The 17,358-nt window shown below is 43.2% G+C and overlaps 1 long non-coding RNA gene and 1 pseudogene across 5 annotated transcripts; one reads left to right on the top strand and one right to left on the bottom strand.

Moving 5' to 3' along the window:
- Window positions 1–15,461, top strand: LOC133724520 (protein Ycf2-like; annotated as a pseudogene).
- LOC133736066 (uncharacterized) lies at window positions 9,229–12,451 on the bottom strand. 5 transcript variants are annotated; one of them, XR_009859846.1, is made up of 7 exons: window positions 12,059–12,451; window positions 11,745–11,862; window positions 11,530–11,585; window positions 11,376–11,441; window positions 11,109–11,192; window positions 10,889–10,989; window positions 9,229–10,752 (listed from the first exon to the last, which is right to left on the bottom strand). It is a non-coding gene; the product is annotated as an uncharacterized LOC133736066 (long non-coding RNA). The 5 variants fall into 5 exon arrangements; XR_009859767.1 differs by having other exon boundaries at window positions 9,229–9,403; XR_009859622.1 differs by having other exon boundaries at window positions 9,229–10,989; window positions 12,059–12,118; window positions 12,208–12,451.
- Window positions 15,462–17,358: the final 1,897 nt, after the last annotated feature.

The raw sequence follows: 17,358 nt of genomic DNA, 5'->3' as shown, positions 1-17,358 counted from the left end.
ATGGAATCGACTCAATCATCAGATTATAGATTATACGTTCATAACCCTAGCCTGCTTCCAGAAGAAATCGAAGAATTTCTTGGGAATCCTACAAGATCCCTTCATTCTTTTTTCTCTGACAAATGGTTAGAACTTCATCTGAGTTCGAATCCTACTGAGAGGTCCACTAGAGATCAGAAATTGTTGAAGAAAGAACAAGATGTTTCTTTTGTCGCTTCCAGGCGATCGGAAAATTATATATTCAAGATAATTACGTATTTACAAAATACCGTCTCAATTCATCCTATTTCATCAGATCCAGGATGTGATATGGTTCCAAAGGATGTACTGGACAATTCCAATAAGATTTCATTCTTGAACAAAATCTATTTTGTGATTTATTTCATCTATTCCATGACCGGAACAGGGGGGATACACGTTACACCACAATTTTGAATCAGAAGAGAGATTTCAAGAAATGGCAGATCTATATATTCACTCTATCAATAATCGAGCCAAATCCGTTATATCATAAGGGATTTGCCTTTTCTATTGATTCCTATAGATTGGATCAAAAACAATTCTTGAATGAGGTATTCAACTCCAGGGATGAATCGAAAAAGAAATCTTTATTGGTTATACCTCCTATTTTTTATGAAGAGAATGAATCTTTTTATCGAAGGATAAAAAAAAAAAGGGTACGGACCTCCTGTGGGAATGATTTGGAAGATCCAAAACCAAAAATAGTGGTATTTGCTAGCAACAACATAATGGAGGCAGTCAATCAATATAGATTGATCCAAAATCTGATTCAAATCCAATATAGCACCTATGGGTACATAAGAAACGTATTGAATCGATTCTTTTTAATGAATAGATCCGATTGCAACTTCAACTATGGAATTCAAAGGGATCAAATAGAAAATGATACTCTGAATCATAGAACTATAATGAAATATACGATCAACCAACATTTATCAAATTTGAAAAAGAGTAAGAAGAAATGGTTCGGTCCTCTTATTTTTATTTCCCTAACCGAGTGATCCATGAATCGGGATCCTAATGCATATAGATAAAAATGGTCCAATGGGAGCAAGAAGTTACAGGAATATTTGGAACATTTCATTTCTGAGCAGAATAGCCATTTTCATTTTCAAGTAGTTGATCGATTACGTATTAATCAATATTCGATTGATTGGTCTGAGGTTATTGACTGTTAATGTCTAAAAGTTCAGCGGTAGCTGAACCTTTGTTAACGCTGATCCGGTGGGAGGATTGATGCTTGTGATGTACTCAAAGCCTCCGCTACCTGTCAAGTAAAATACAAAGGGCGTCAGAGGGAGACCGCGCTGGGCGGTCTTCAACTCTCCGATGCCTAAGTTAGTCAATGTATTTATGTTGACAAAGTAACAGTAGGTAAGTATTGAATGCGTAATCAATGAGGAGAGAGGAGAGGACCATTTTATAGGTGAGGAGAGGTCTGATCTTCTCTTTGTTTTCGACTGAAGTGCTTCAGTTCTCAGTTTCAGTAGCTTCTGATGCTGTCTTGGCGCAGCGCGTGGCGGCGCGTCGGCGGTGATCTGGGGGCGATCCTGTGCTCAGACCGTAGCCCGCCTGGCTGTCTATCCGTAGGACATTGCTTTGGTGGAAGTTGGTATTTCTGGCGGTACAATGAGCGTAGCTAATTATAGCTAATTATGCTTGCAAATGTACATGTAGGTACAAGTCCCCCAAGTCCCCAGTCAAGGAGGGCAATCTTGGTTGGGGAGTTGATCGGCGGTTTGAAGCGTTTCTTCCGCTAGACTTTGCAAAAGCATAATTAGCGTCAGTGCGTTGTCAGCCATGGATTTACTGAGCAAACGCTTTATACCCTTTCGGGTGGGCCCCTGCTAGGCCCCCCAGGGAGTCCCACACTCCCCGGCTAAGATGGACCTCCGGATGGGCGGTAATTTGTTTGTTGAGGGGGTGCTGCACGGAGCAGAGGGTGTTGGGTAGCGAGCCCAATCTTAGTACCCAAGTGACGGGGGTAAAGGTACCTGATCAGGGCCGTCGTAGACTGTTGACTAGTCCCCGTGTCCCGTAGGGACAATCTGACTGTAACGCCGCGTGGCGGTCGTTGTCAGAGTGAGGCGTGGCCTCGGGATCCGCCGTTGGCGGATGTCCCCCCGCTGGTTGAAGCAGGAAACAGCGTCTAGTAGACGTGCTTGGCGGTACTTTATTGAGCGGTGCTGCGCTGAATAAAGTACGACTTGTCAGACGAAAGTGGGTTCCGCTAGCGGTGTGTGGTGCAGCGGAAGACGCCTCATTTACAGGATGACAAGGGAGAAGCTCCACTGTCGGAGACCTCGACGGTGACGAGACAAGTGGGAAGTTCCGCTGGCAGGGCTCAGCGGAGACTTCGTCACGAGAAGAAGTGAGAAGGTCCGCTGGCGGGGTTTCGCTCAGCGGAGACCGTCACGAGATGAAGTGAGAAGTTTCGCTCGCGGGGTTTCACTCAGCGGAGACCGTCACGAGATGAAGTGAGAAGTTCCGCTGGCGGGGTTTCGCTCAGCCGAGACCGTCACGAGATGAAGTGAGAAGTTCCGCTGGCGGGGTTTCGCTCAGCCGAGACCGTCACGAGATGAAGTGAGAAGTTCCGCTGGCGGGGTTTCGCTCAGCGGAGACTTCGTCACTTGGCGACGTTGCCCTAAGTGGTTGCTTCCCTTAGACGCTTTGTCTGATGGTGGCTGACACGTGGCAAACTGCTAGAGGGTTAGCGTCCGGAGGCGTGATCCCCTCAGCCTGGCCGTCTTCTCGCCATTAATGCGAGCAATGATGGATTTCGTAACCGAGGCGTCGCCTCGGTTAACCCGGAGAGTTATTGTAGACGTGGGACACGTGTACGGCTGGTACGTGATGTCGTTTTTTACTCGACGGCCCAGAAGCCCTTGATGTGGACATAAAAGGGGGGGATCGTAGCGAGATTTGTCAGTTTGCCAAAACTTCAAACCCTACTCGTCTTCAAGCTCTGTGTGTCCGAGATTCAAGAAAGAGGCTGCTGTGATTTTGCGGAGTTCACGTGCCCGGAAAGACGAAAGTTTCTGTCGTCGGAGACTAGCGCGCACCACGACTCCAGAAAGTTTCACCGCGGAGGTTAGTATTCTGGTTCTCTGTCCTGTTTTATTGGTTTTGGCAATTTCTGGGTTTGTTTTCGCTATTTCTGGGATTGGTGTCTTCTTTGTTGTTCTGGGAGGGTGTAGAGTGTGATTTGGGGGTGGGTTATGGTGCTTGACAGAGAGTTGGTATTTAGGGTTTTGCTAGATGGTCGAATCTGGGTTGAGTGTGTTTGTTCGTGTTTCGGTATTTTCTGGGTATCTGTTCTTGGTGTTCTTGGCTATAACTGGTATGGGGATAGGTTAGATCCGTTTTTGAGCTAACCGATTTGGGTTTTAGGGTTTGGGATGGCTAACGTCGTAGAGATTTCGAGCAGTGAGGACTCCGGGTCTGACGTGTCGTTCAGCGCGGCGGATAGAATTTTTATTGACTTGTTGCGTCCGTCTGCCCGTGCAGGAACCTCACTGCCAGAACCGCTAAAGGTCGAGCCGCTACAAACCATACCCTGGGAAGTAGTCATGGGTCGTGCTTCTCGTCCGGAGAGTTCTAGGGCGGGGGAGGCTGCCGCTGCTCAGAATAGACGTAAGGAGCGGCTGGCAAGTAACAGCGCCGCCAATGGTTCCGCTGATGGGAGAGATGCGACGGGGGAGGATACAGAGTCGGCTTGGGTTCTCCAGGATGGGACCCCCGTTGACGAGGCTGGAGGGAGAATGACTTCCGTCGCCGTCAACTGGTTGAAGCGGATGTTTCGGTTGCCTGGTGCGGTGAAACTGCGTCCGCCGACAGTGGATGAGAAGGCTTCCATTCTCCCAGCAGGGTTCGCCACTGTGCACGAGGCAATATTCCGTCAAGGGGTGACGCTCCCGCTCGTGCCCAATCTACAAATCTTGGTGTGCGAGTTCGGCGTTGCCTTTGGGCAGATCTGCCCCAACATGTGGCGGTTGATGTTGGCGATGAACTCACTGTGGCGGCTGTCCGGCTGCGAGGGGCCAACTGTGGCGGAGGTATTGCACTTCTACGAACTGGTGTACGTGAAGCGCCAAGGTTGCAAAGGGCAGGTGAATTTGAGTCGCCGCCAGGGAGCGCCCAAGGTGATCGAGAACTTGAGGGATTCGATGTCCTACTGGCGGGGGACCTTCTGCGTTGCCACGGCGGGGTGGGAGTACCAATCTGAGTCCAACGAGGGGGAGCCGACGTTTAGGATTAAGTCGGAGTTTTAGCCCATCCGAGGTTGTCTGGCGGTCTCCGCTGAACACGTCTGGTGTTTTACGTTATGTATAGCCTTGTACCGTATGCTGATCATAATTCTTGTTTTGTAGCGGGCTTGCGGTATAACCTGACTCGTGAGGAAGAGTGCCGCGTGGCGCGCATCAGAGGCTGTTGGCGAAATCGCAATTTGCTGGATTTTCGTCTCCTGACCGGTTGGGAGTTGTTGGTCGATCAACAACTGACTCGCGCCGTTGGTAAGAAACCTCCGCCATACAGTACCTCTTGCTAGTTTGTCTGGGGCTGACGTGTACACTTTTTTTTTTGTTTTTTTTTTTTTTTTAGAGACTCCGCCAGGCAACAAAGCTAGCCGCGAAGCTTTTGAGAAGGCCATGGACCATGCTGAGATTGACAATTTCTTGGAGGCCATGTACGCCTCAGGGCAGGAGGCCCAGAAGACGGTTGTGAACCCGGAGACGCTGGCGCTGAGCCCATCCGAGGTTCCGGTGGTGCTGGCCATGCCGCACCACTCCCACCTTGGCGCCGACGGCCTGCCGGTTGTTCAGGCGGGGGCCAATGTGGAAGGCGGGAAGAAGGGGTACGCTACTCCCGCTCCGCAGAAAGAGAGGGTGGTTGCCCTTAGGCGTGGGTCACAGAGGTGGGGATTACCACGGCGGCCGGGCTGGAGCAGCCGCAAAGGGGGCCAAGGCCTGCGCCCGCTGGAAACACACGGGTGCTCCTGCGGAAGCGCCGGCAGAACGACTCCGCCGAGGAGGATGAGGATGACGCGGAGATCATCCGGGTCCGTCAGCAAAAGAAGGTTCGACAAGCTCCGCCAAAGGCACCGGCGGCTGTCGAGAGAGAGGCGCCTGTGAGCGATCTGGACTCCTTCGCCGAATACGCCGAGTTCATGACCGACAGTGAGCTGGAGTTTCTCTTCCATCTCTGCGAGCGGTTGGGCTTTGGCGGCTTAGCGGGGATTTCGCGCCCAACGGCGATTGACAACTCGCCCTTTAGCTCGGCCTTTGGTCACCTGGCAGTTGGGCTGAATGAAATGTTCCTGGCGGCGTCGAAGCAGCCCCGGATTGAGGTGCAGCTGACGGAGGAGATCAAGAGACTCGAGGGGGAGCTGGCGGATGCCAAGGACAAGCTGGCGGGTGTGGAGCGGCGCCTGATGAAGGCGGACTGCGATGCTGCGGACGCTCGTGGCAAGCTGGAAGTGGCCGTCCAGCGGGATGTGGAGCGAAATGAGCACGTCTCCAAGGTGGAGCAAGACAGGGCCCTGCTGCAGGAACGGGTGGCCGCTAAGGAAAAGAAGATTGATATCCTGCAGCGGGAGTCTGCCGCCAGGCAAGGGGAGGTGAAGAAACTGGAGGCTGAGGTGGCCCGCTTGAGGGACGAAGGGAGCCGTGCCGCGGCCGCCGCCGTGGGGAAATTTAAACAGTCGGCGAAGTACAAAAAAGCGATGACTGAAGCGGCGAAGGCTGGCGCCTTAGCCAATGTGGAGATGCTGACCCAAAAGGGTGCCATTGACTGGGCAAAGGCATCCCAACCCACCGTGCCGCAAGCGAAGAATGTACCGCCGACGAAGAGTGCCCCGCCAGTGCAGAATGTCCAAGTTGAAGGCGCTGGCTCGGGCAGCGGAGAGAATGTTTAGCGGCCGACGGATGATTCCCAGCGGACTCCTCCTACCCAGTCGGAGGTGTCCCGTGCCGGTTTCATGGCGGCTCACACACGGGCGGATGGGACCATAGAGACTCCAAGTCCCACTGCCCGCGGGTCTGAACAAACAAGCCGCGAACAGCCGCCGCTGCATGCCGCAGAAGACGACGCGGAAGCCAACCCCTGAGATGCTGAACTTCCCCCTTTTTTTTTTGTGTAGCCGCTGAGGCAGAATTTTATTGGATGTAAAGAATATTTTTGGGTGGGGAGTCTCAGCCCTCAATATACGGAATGAAATTTGGAATTTTGGTTTGTCATGATGTGCTTGTACCGCTAGGGTTTTGACTTGGAATTTTCTTTTGCAATCAATGAAACATTAAAGGAATTAATATTGATCCAAGTGCGTAGCGGACGTAGTCCGCTGACGATTACTGGCGTTGCCAGTTGCCCTCAGTGCTAGACTTGGTAACAATGGTTTGAATAATTCCTCGTTTCATTGATAACTGACGGATCAGTGTTTACAAAAGTGGGGATGTACCCGTTGGACGTAGCTTCCCTTAGCTAAATATTGAACAAAAATTTAGCTAAGTCAAGATGCTCCTGGGTAGCGACATGACTATTTGTAGTAATACCGAAGATGTTCGGTATTCCAAGGGTGGGTCGTGGTGACGCCATCCTTGTCCATTAAGTAGAAGGTGCCTGGGCTAACGACTTCTACGATTTTGTATGGACCTTCCCAAGTTGAGCGGAGTTTTGTTGGTGGTGGAATGACTTCCTTCATTAACCAGTCCCCCAGTTGGAGGTTCCGGGCCTTGACCCTGGCGTTATAGAAACGCGATACCCGCTGCTTGTTTTGCAGGTTGTGCAAATGGGCCTTGTGTCGTTTTTCCTCTAGGAGGTCCTTGTCCAGGTTGATGCCGTGGCTGTTGGTTTCTCGGCGGTAGCCTTCGATCCTAGCGGTAGGTTGAGTTACCTCAATAGGCAGGACAGCCTCAGTTCCGAACATCATACAAAAAGGAGTTTTACCAGTGGCGGAGGCTGGGGTCGTCAAATCCCTTGTTGTTGGTGACCTTCTTGAAGGTGTCCATGTGGACGAAGGGGTCGGACGTGCCGCTATAGTGTGACATCTTTGGAGTTTTTGCGTACGCCGGTCTGATAGCTTGCAGAATTGCAGCGATAAAGGGCCCTGGTCTGGACGTGAAAAGTGGACTTTGAGTTGGCGCCGGGGGGCCCGACTCCGCCCGGACTAACCTCTGTTCCAACTGTTGCATCCTTTCCAGAATTTGGGCTGTTGCGTCGCCGGCGGATCCGGCCTGGGTACTCCGCTAGGCCTGCCTACGCCTTGGCGCAGGCGGATTGCCCTCAGTCCTTGCCCTAGCTTCCGAGTGGTTGGTGCGCGGTACTGACTCCGCCTCCTGCTCTAACATTAGTTGGGGGATGGGCGGTTGTCCCATCCCCAATAGTTCAGGTGGGTCCAGCGGAACCTGCATCTGTATGACTGGTCCCGGTGCCAATGTGCCAGTGTTGGGTTGACTACGCTTGGTGCTGCGTGATTGCTCGCTCTGCGCTGGATTGGCGGTTCTTTCCAGCGTCCTTTTCAGGTCATCAAACCGTGACATCAGCGTAGCCACCTGTTTTTGGGCCTCAGCCTTCTCTCTGCGCTCCTCTTCCCGCTCTCTGCTTGCCTTGTGAAGGTCTGCCCATGCCAGCTCGTACATGGCGGCGAGGTCCTGGCCTGGTGGGCGGCTGCTGCTTGGATTTGCCTCACCGCCGGGGTTGGCTGGGGTGTTGAATAGTGCGCGGTTAACACCTACCGCCGGGTTGGAGGGTTGGGGGATGGCGGATTGGTCTGCCTGCTCTTCAGCGTTTCCCCCGCTACCCCTAGTCATGGTAGTTGTGATGGGATGACCTTCTATTCAAGGTTTCCCACAGACGGTGCCAATGTTAATGTCTAAAAGTTCGGCGGTAGCTGAACCTTTGTTAACGCTGATCTGGTGGGCGGATCGATGCTTGTGATGTACTCAAAGCCTCCGCTACCTGTCAAGTAAAATACAAATGGCGTCAGAGGGAGACCGCGCTGGGCGGTCTTCAACTCTCCGATGCCTAAGTTAGTCAATGTATTTATGTTGACAAAGTAACAGTAGGTAAGTATTGAATGCGTAATCAATGAGGAGAGAGGAGAGGACCTTTTTATAGGTGAGGAGAGGTCTGATCTTCTCTTTGTTTTCGATGTGGGACTGAAGTGCTTCAGTTCTCAGTTTCAGTAGCTTCTGATGCTGTCTTGGCGCAGCGCGTGGCGGCGCGTCGGCGGTGATCTGGGGGTGATCCTGTGCTCAGATCGTAGCCCGCCTGGCTGTCTATCCGTAGGACATTGCTTTGGTGGGAGTTGGTATTTCTGGCGGTACAATGAGCGTAGCTCATTATAGCTAATTATGCTTGCAAATGTACATGTAGGTACATTGACAAAAAAGATTTGTCTACGTCACTTCCTTTCTTTTTGTCCAAGTTTCTTCTCTTTTTGTCTAACTCACTTCCTTTTTTCTTTATGAGTTTCGGCAATATCCCCATATATAGGTCTTTGATCCACATATATGAATTGAAAGGTCTGAATGATCAACTCTGCAATCAGTTGTTAGACTCAATAGGTCTTCAAATCGTTCATTTGAAAAAATTGAAACCCTTCTTATTAGATGATCATGATACTTCCCAAAAATCAAAATTCTTGATCAATGGATGAACAATATCACCGTTTTTGTTCAAGAAGATTAAGATACCAAAGTGGGTGATTGATGCATTCCAGACTAGAAATAATCGCACACTACTAGAAAAACACCATTTAAGGACACTGAAACTGTGTCCTTAAATACATACAAGGACTCTTTAAAAAAGAGTCCTCTATCCAGCAGTCATTATAAGTCTCAAACAAGGACACTGAAAACGTGTCCTCTTTTCTATACGAGGACACAGTTTGTGTGTCCTTAAAGCTCTGGATGCAGTGTCCTTAAATCCATAAGAGGACACCTAAATTGCATCCTTATATCTTCTAATATGTGTCCTCTATTCTATACTAGGACACACAAACTGTGTCCTTAAAGCTTTGAAAATGGAGTCCTTAAAACCATAAGAGGACACAAAAAATACACTCATATGTGTCCTTAAAACTAAAACAAGACACTTAAAAGAGTCACAGAGGACGTTCAAAACGTGTCCTTAAAACTTGTAAAAAACCCAAAAAAAAAAATTTAATTGATTAATAATAAAAGGAAGCTTTCTCCAATTGTACACCTCTCAAAATACACCACCAAATGCAATATTAACTGAATCAAAATACACCATATGCAAACAAATTTATAAACTATAACAAATTACAGTTCAACAATTATAGTCAAGTAAATCAATGTCCTGCACCTTGTAGGTTTATAGTTGCTTAATCTGCTTCCCAATATCTTCAATCATATATAACCTGATAAATATAGCACAAACCAATATCAAGTACATATTAAGTTATTAACACTCTTGAAATTCAACAATTATATTGAGCCAAGTCTAGAATCCAACCACAGGGCTTATCAACAGGTCTTCCAACCAACAATATATAATTCAAATTAGTCTGTATTACAACGTCTCATTTTAAGCAACATAATTGGCCACAGAATCTTGTCTTATACCTAAAAGTGCCATGATGATTAATCCTTAATTACTTTCCTTAATCTATTACAAAGGGGGAAGCTATAAATATTGTCTTATAAAAAATATTGTCTTATAATCATTGTTTGCTGGTAGCTACAAATAATCCACATTATAATCTTAAAACATCTTAACACTGAAAACGTGCTAACACTTTAACATATATTTTCAAATACATTAACAAAGCATACATTTAATCACAATTAATTAAACACCAAAACTGTAGATTTAAAAGAGGATATAAAACTGGAAGTAAAGAATCGATCTAATAAACAAAGAGGAGCATATTATGCCAATTTCTACAATACCAATACCAATACCACATTAGCCACTTTAACCAACCATATTTGCAGAATAAGATTTTTTTCAAACCCCTAAGCATAACATAAAACAGAGAAAAACAAAAAGAATTTTCTTTTTAGGAAAAAATTTCTAACCTGACATGATCAAAATAAAGCAAAAACAATGATCAAGTCCATACAATAATGCTAATGATCAATTCCATACAATGATCAATGTCACACATGTCCTCGTATTAAAATATGATTGACAATAATCTTCACTTTTGCCCAATCTGCAATCACTGTTCAATAATATTAATGTTAATATCCATATTAGTGTTGCTTAGATAGATTACATTACATAAGTATGTATAGAATAAGCAACTGAAGCATACTTGGAAGACTTAGGGTATAGCTAGATAGACAGTGGTTTTTATTAGTTTTGTTTGCTATAGAGGAAAGGTAGGAGATTAATTGTTAGCTGTCCCATGACAGCTTTCTATTTTAACTACATGGGTACGCACTTGTATTTAATTCTTTAATGACAATGAGAAGTTTCATATATAATGCAAACTCAGACTGTCCACAAACTGAAGTTGATATCCATTTAAACAAAGCTCAAACTTCACCAAGTTAGTTGTCAAATTTTATTGGAAGGCTGTGGGTTGTGACTTGGGTAGCCAAGATTTGCAACCATTATCATATTGCATTGAATCACCATTTTCCTTTCAAAACAAACTTCACCCTTCAAATAAAAACACTAATGAAAAGGAACAAATATGATATCCAGGCCGAATATAAAAAGACTAATGCACTACCTGGAAAGATTGAAACCCTTAATTACCTAGAAATCACAAAGAAGGATAGATTAACTAAGAATGATAATCTGATCATTGATTAATGACCATAAAATATTGTAAAATAATCTGTCTCCATAGAAAGTAAAAAAAGGAAGAAATAACAATCATGACAAACCATACCTCAGGAGAAAGGCAACTGCATCAAGCAAGCAAAGAACAACAGTCCAAAAATCAGAGAACAGAGAAATACTACCACCTCCCATTTTTGTTTATTCAAATCCCTACCAAATGCAAACAATATTATGTTACTACAATAAAAAGAAAAATTTGAAAGATGAACCACAGAATCTAAAATAAATAAAAAATAAGGAAAAAAAAACCAACAAATCAGATCAAATACCTTCCACTTCTTTTCTTTCAAGCAAGCAAAAGCTCCTCTCTTCTCCCTTCTCCTTCTTTCAAGCAAGAAGGATTCCTCTCCTCTCTGTTTGACAAATAACAGAACCTCAAGTACAAATGAAAAGACTATCAAAACAAACTCTAACTCCATAAACCTTTGATCCATAATTAAACTTCACAATCTCAAGATTATGAACAAATCGAAATAAACCCATCAAAACCCATATAAACTTTCCGACAAAAACCAAAAAAAAAAATAAAATCTCACCTAAAGCCGTATTCTTTATAGAGCCTCCAAAGAATATCTCTATCCACAAAAAAAGTATGAAGCAACCTAAACAATAAACGATTACCTCACAAATCAATTGGATTATTCACAAACCAAATCAATTTGATCAGTCCAAAATCAATAGCTCACCCACCCGTTAATCTTTTGTTGTCAATTCTTCTTCCATCTCCTCCACAATCACTGCCTCTCCTACCCCAAATCAATCACACACCGAAGAATTTGTCACGAAAACATCAAATTAGACACACACCAAACAAAATCTCACAAAAACCCAACAAATACGTGGCGAACCGAACAACAATGCACAAAACAACAACATGCAGAACCCATCACCCAACAACTGCATACCTCTAGATGCGAAGAGCCCAGCCAAGAACGAACACAGAAAGAAACAGAGAAGATCATGCTAATCACCCCAACACCTTTTTGATCTAACAAAATCCAAAACTCATCATCCCTGCCCTTCCTAAGAACAAATGAAAACATAGAACTCATCAGAAAAACCAAAACCCCAGATCTATCCTCCAACTACAAAAGGATTCAAAGAATCAATTACTCTTCAAGCTAAGAGTATCCATGAAATGAAAATAAACAATGTAATCCCCAACCATAAACCCATAAATCTGAGTACCCACCCATTGAAAATTAGGAGATAACAATACCTGAAAGTCCGCATCTTCTATAGTTCTGATTTTAGAGTTATTGACTCCTCAACCTTCTATCTGGGTTGATAGAACAAAATTAGGTCAGGGAGAGCATAACACGAAAAATCAGGAAACCAATTTGTCTCAACCCAGAATATGTCTCACACCTTACTACGAGTTGAACCCAGAATCTCTCAAATCTAATGATTGTTACGAGTCGCCGCCTTCTCCGCCAAGTAGAATCAGATCGACTGTGTTTTCAGCTCGAGTTTGTTTTTTTCTTTCTATTACAACTGAAAAGTATAAATAGAGGGAATGAAACAACAACTTTTCTCTTATGGTGGGTTTCAATTGAAGAGGGAAGTCGAAAATTGAGGGAGGAGGGAAGTGAAATTTGGGGAGAGAGCTGCGTGGTTTTGTTATTTTCAATTGGATTTTAGTTTTTCAATTGGAGCCCAATTAATTAGGACATAATGGACATCACGTCATCATGTGTCGTTGAAAGACTCCCCCTCCACTAAAAAATTTCATTTACCCGGATGAGTGTGCTTACAAACCTTCAAGGACTCCACAAACTTTATGTGTCCTTGTTTGCAGTCCTTATATCCGTTTTTTCTAGTAGTGGCAGGAAATCTTTTGATAACATGGATTCCTATTTCTCAATGATATCCCACGATCAAGACAATTGGTTGAATCCTGTGAAACCATTTCATAGAAGTTCATTGATATCTTCTTTTTATAAAGCAAATCGACTTCGATTCTTGAATAATCCACATCACTTCTGCTTCTATTGTAACAAAGGATTCCCTTTTTTTGTGGAAAAGGCCTGTATCAATAATTATGATTTTACGTATGGACAATTCCTCAATATCTTGTTCATTCGCAACAAAATATTTTCTTTGTGCGGCGGTAAAAAAAACAGAAGCTTTTTTGGAGAGAGATACTATTTCACCAATTGAGTTACAGGTGTCTAACATATTCATACCTAACGATTTTCCACAAAATGGTGACAAAAGGTATAACTTATACAAATCTTTTCATTTTCCTATTCGATCAGATCCATTTGTTCGTAGAGCTATTTACTCGATCGCAGACATTTCTGGAACACTTCTAATAGAATGACAAATAGTCAGTTTTGAAAGAACTTATTGTCAACCCCTTTCAGATATGAATCTGTCTGATTGAGAAGAGAAGAACTTGCATTAGTATCTCAATTTCAATTCAAACATGGGTTTGATTCACACTCCATGTTCTGAGAAATATTTACCATTCGAAAAGAGGAAAAAGCGGGGTCGTTGTCTAAAGAAATGTTTTGAGAAATGGCAGATGTATAGAACCTTTCAACGAGATAGTGCTTTTTCAACTCTCTCAAAATGAAATATATTCCAAACATATATGCCATGGTTCCTTACTTCGACAGGATACAAATATCTAAATTTGATATTTTTAGATACTTTTTCAGACCTATTGCCGATACTAAGTAGTAGCCAAAAATTTTTATCCATTTTTCATGATATATCTAATCCATGCATAATATCATAGCAAATTCTTCAGAAAAAATTGTGTCTTCCACAATGGAATATGATAAGTGATATTTTGAGTAAGTGTTTACATAATCTTCTTCTGTCCGAACTCCGAAGAAATGATTCATCGAAATAATGAGTCATCATTGATACATCTGAGATCGCCAAATGTTAGGAAGTTCCTCTATTCAATCCTTTTCCTTCTTCTTATTGCTGGATATCTTGTTCGTACACATCTTCTCTTTGTTTCTCGAGCCTATAGTGAGTTACAGACAGAGTTTGAAAGAGTCAAATCTTTGATGATTCCATCATACATGATTGAGTTGCGAAAACTTCTGGATAGGTATCCTCCATCTGAATTGAATTCTTTCTGATTAAAGAATCTCTTTCTAGTTTCTATGGAACAATTAGGAGATTCTCTAGAAGAAATACGGGGTTTTGCTTCTGGCAGCAACATGCTATGGGGTGGTGGTCCCGCTTATGGGGTCAAATCAATACGTTTTAAGAAGAAATATTTGAATATAATTCTCATTGATATCATTGATTTCATAAGTATCATACCAAATCCCATCAATCGAATCTCTTTTTCGAGAAATACGAGACATCTAAGTCATACAAGTAAAGAGATCTATTCATTGATGAGAAAAGGAAAAAACGTGAACGGTGATTGGATTGATTATAAAATAGAATCGTGGGTCTCGAACAGTGATTCGATTGGTGATAAAGAAAGAGAATTCTTGGTTCAGTTCTCCACCTTAACGACAGAAAAAAGGATTGATCAAATTCTATTGAGTCTGACTCATAGTAATCATTTATCAAAGAATGACTCTGGTTATCAAATGATTGAACAACCGGGAGCAATTTACTTAAGATACTTAGTTGACATTCATAAAAAGTATCTAATGAATTATGAGTTCAATACATCCTGTTTAGCAGAAAGGCGGATATTCCTTGCTCATTAATTATCAGACAATCACTTATACACAAACCTCCTGTGGGGCTAATAGTTTTCATTTCCCATCTCATGGAAAACCGTTTTCGCTTCGTTTAGCCCTATCCCTCTCTAGGGGTATTTTAGTGATAGGTTCTATAGGAACTGGACGATCCTATTTGGTCAAATACCTAGTGACAAATTAAACTCCTATGATCCTTTCATTACAGTATTTCTGAACAAGTTCCTGGATAACAATCCCAAAGGTTTTCTTGTTGATGATAGTGACGATATTGATGATAGTGACAATATCGGTCGTGACCTTGATACGGAGCTGAAGCTTCTAACTATGATGAATGCGCTAACTACGGATATGATGCCGGAAATAGACCGATTTTATATCACCCTTCAATTCGAATTAGCAAAAGCAATGTCTCCTTGCATAATATGGATTCCAAACATTCATGATCTGGATGTGAATGAGTCGAATTACTTATCCCTCGGTTTATTAGTGAACTATCTCTCCAGGGATTGTGAAAGATGTTTCACTAGAAATATTCTTGATATTGCTTCGACTCATATTCCCAAAAAAGTGGATCCCGCTCTAATAGCTCCGAATAAATTAAATACATGCATTAAGATATGAAGGCTTCTTACTCCACAACAGCGAAAGCACTTTTTCACTCTTTCATATACCAGGGGATTTCACTTGGACAAGAAAATGTTCTATACTAATGGATTCGGGTCCATAACCATGGGTTCCAATGTACGAGATCTTGTAGCACTTACCAATGAGGCCCTATCGATTAGTATTACATAGAAGAAATTAATTATAGACACTAATATAATTAGATCTTCTCTTCATAGACAAACTTGAGATTTGCGATCCCAAATAAGTTTGGGTCAGGATCATGGGATCCTTTTCTATCAGATAGGAATATATATATATATGATTAATAGTATTTAGTTAGATAGTACAAGAATAGTGAAGTTGACAATCACCACTCACCCCCAAAAAAAAGTTGATAATAATTCTCACAATAGATCAAGTTTAATCTTTGTTTTAGCAACAAGGTGTGCCTACTAAAGTAAGTTAAAAACCGAAAGAAACAAAGAAAAAAACAAGCCAACATCTTATCAGCCATTCAAAATGAGTGCATGCATGAACACTGTGGAATGTGGGTTACGTATGGCTGGATGTTCAAGTCCGTAGCCAGCCAATGAGGTCTATCTATGAGTCACTTAATTAAGAGAAGGTCTTACGTACGGCACCCGCACCACGTGGCAGTGGGGCGGGCCAATCATACCCCAAGCAGGGGGGTATTTTGGGTATTGCATATTAAAAATCAGGGGCAGTTTCGAAAAAGAGAGAAAAGTTTGAGAATTTTGATTGGAGGGCCGCACGGCCCCACCACGTGGCAGCCCCTACCCAAGACTTTTTCGTTAATTAATTAGCTGCTAATATTGCAAACATGACTATCAAATTGTAGTTAAATCACATCAACTTAAATAGGCAAGTTTAGGCCATTTCTAAAAACAGAAAATATCAAAAAAAGAAGAAAAAAAAGTGCAGATGTAAGGACTGGAAGTCTTTGGTAAAATGATTTTTAAATCTGGAATTTAATTTAATAATTTAATTATTTCTTGCTCACTAATGCAATGTAACTCGGACTTGAAATATATAATAGGGTCCCAAAGCTCTCTGACATGATTTTAGTTCTCCTCATTTGACAAAGACGTACGATTTGTCTAGGACTCCCCACGTTAAGTTTATAGTTTTTACGCTTTGGGCAATAAATATTGGAGTTCCATCTAAAACGAATCGGTAATAGATGATGTAACTCATGTAAGGTGATTTTAGCCAAGTACGTGCATGTATATTGGGTGACAGGAGAGTATATTTGATCGTGGAGTCAGGTATTTGTATAATACGGTTAGCTATTATGTTCTAATTATTTTAATTGATAATGAGCAAGTTTCGATCACATTATACAGAAACTGAGGTGATACACTTGAAATTGTGATCAATCTATCCACAAGTTATGCAAAAGAAATATCAACCCTGCCAATTTGCTGCAACCAATGTTCTAAAAATCGGCCTAGGCGGTAAGGAACCGATCGGATTTTGGCCTAGGCGTTGCCCTTAGGCGCTGGGCTACTAAGCGGGCTAGGCGGGGACTAGGCGGTGCTAGGCGGCCCTAAACCCTAATTTATTCTATATTTTGACTATTTTTATATTTATAATTAATTTTTAGACTTAAATATTTTTATTTATATTATTATAGGTCATAAAAATAATTTAAAATTTAAAAAAATAAAAACCGCCTAGTCCCCGCCTAGGCTCCTAGGCGCTAGTCCCTGGATCACCGCCCGACTAGCGCCTAGCGTTTTTTAAAACCTTAGCTGCAACGGGGTTTTCCAACTCACACCACAATATTAATGTGGCGTGTTATAAAGAGAAAACTACTTCCGCTACTCCTTTATGAACCTTTTATTGTTGAAATCATTAGAATTTGGGACTGGATAAGTTGATAGAATTGAGGCGTTTGCCTTTTTAGCCTGGTATCAAGTTCGGTCTTAATATATAGTATTTCCTTCTATTATTTCATTAAAGTAGGGTACTATATGAGTGCTTCTATTCAAACATCCACAAGGGTTTGAGAGAGCGCCGGCCATGGCCATGCGCCTCTGTACCTGCCTCCATCTTCGATGGAGAAAAATTCTGGCCCTTCCCATGGGGTCGCAGCTATCGAGTACGGTTCTATCTGTCCTTCCTGTCTTTTCGTTTCTCTCCTTGAAGTCGAGATCGGGGGCTTTTTCTCCCTCTCAACTTGATTCGCATCGAGGTTTGAGGCTAAGCTCCG

This window comes from Rosa rugosa, chromosome 1, assembly GCF_958449725.1.
Source record: "Rosa rugosa chromosome 1, drRosRugo1.1, whole genome shotgun sequence".
NCBI classification, from domain to species: domain Eukaryota; kingdom Viridiplantae; phylum Streptophyta; class Magnoliopsida; order Rosales; family Rosaceae; genus Rosa; species Rosa rugosa.
Note: the sequence above shows the minus strand (reverse complement) of the source record. Positions and strands in the feature narration are given on the sequence as shown.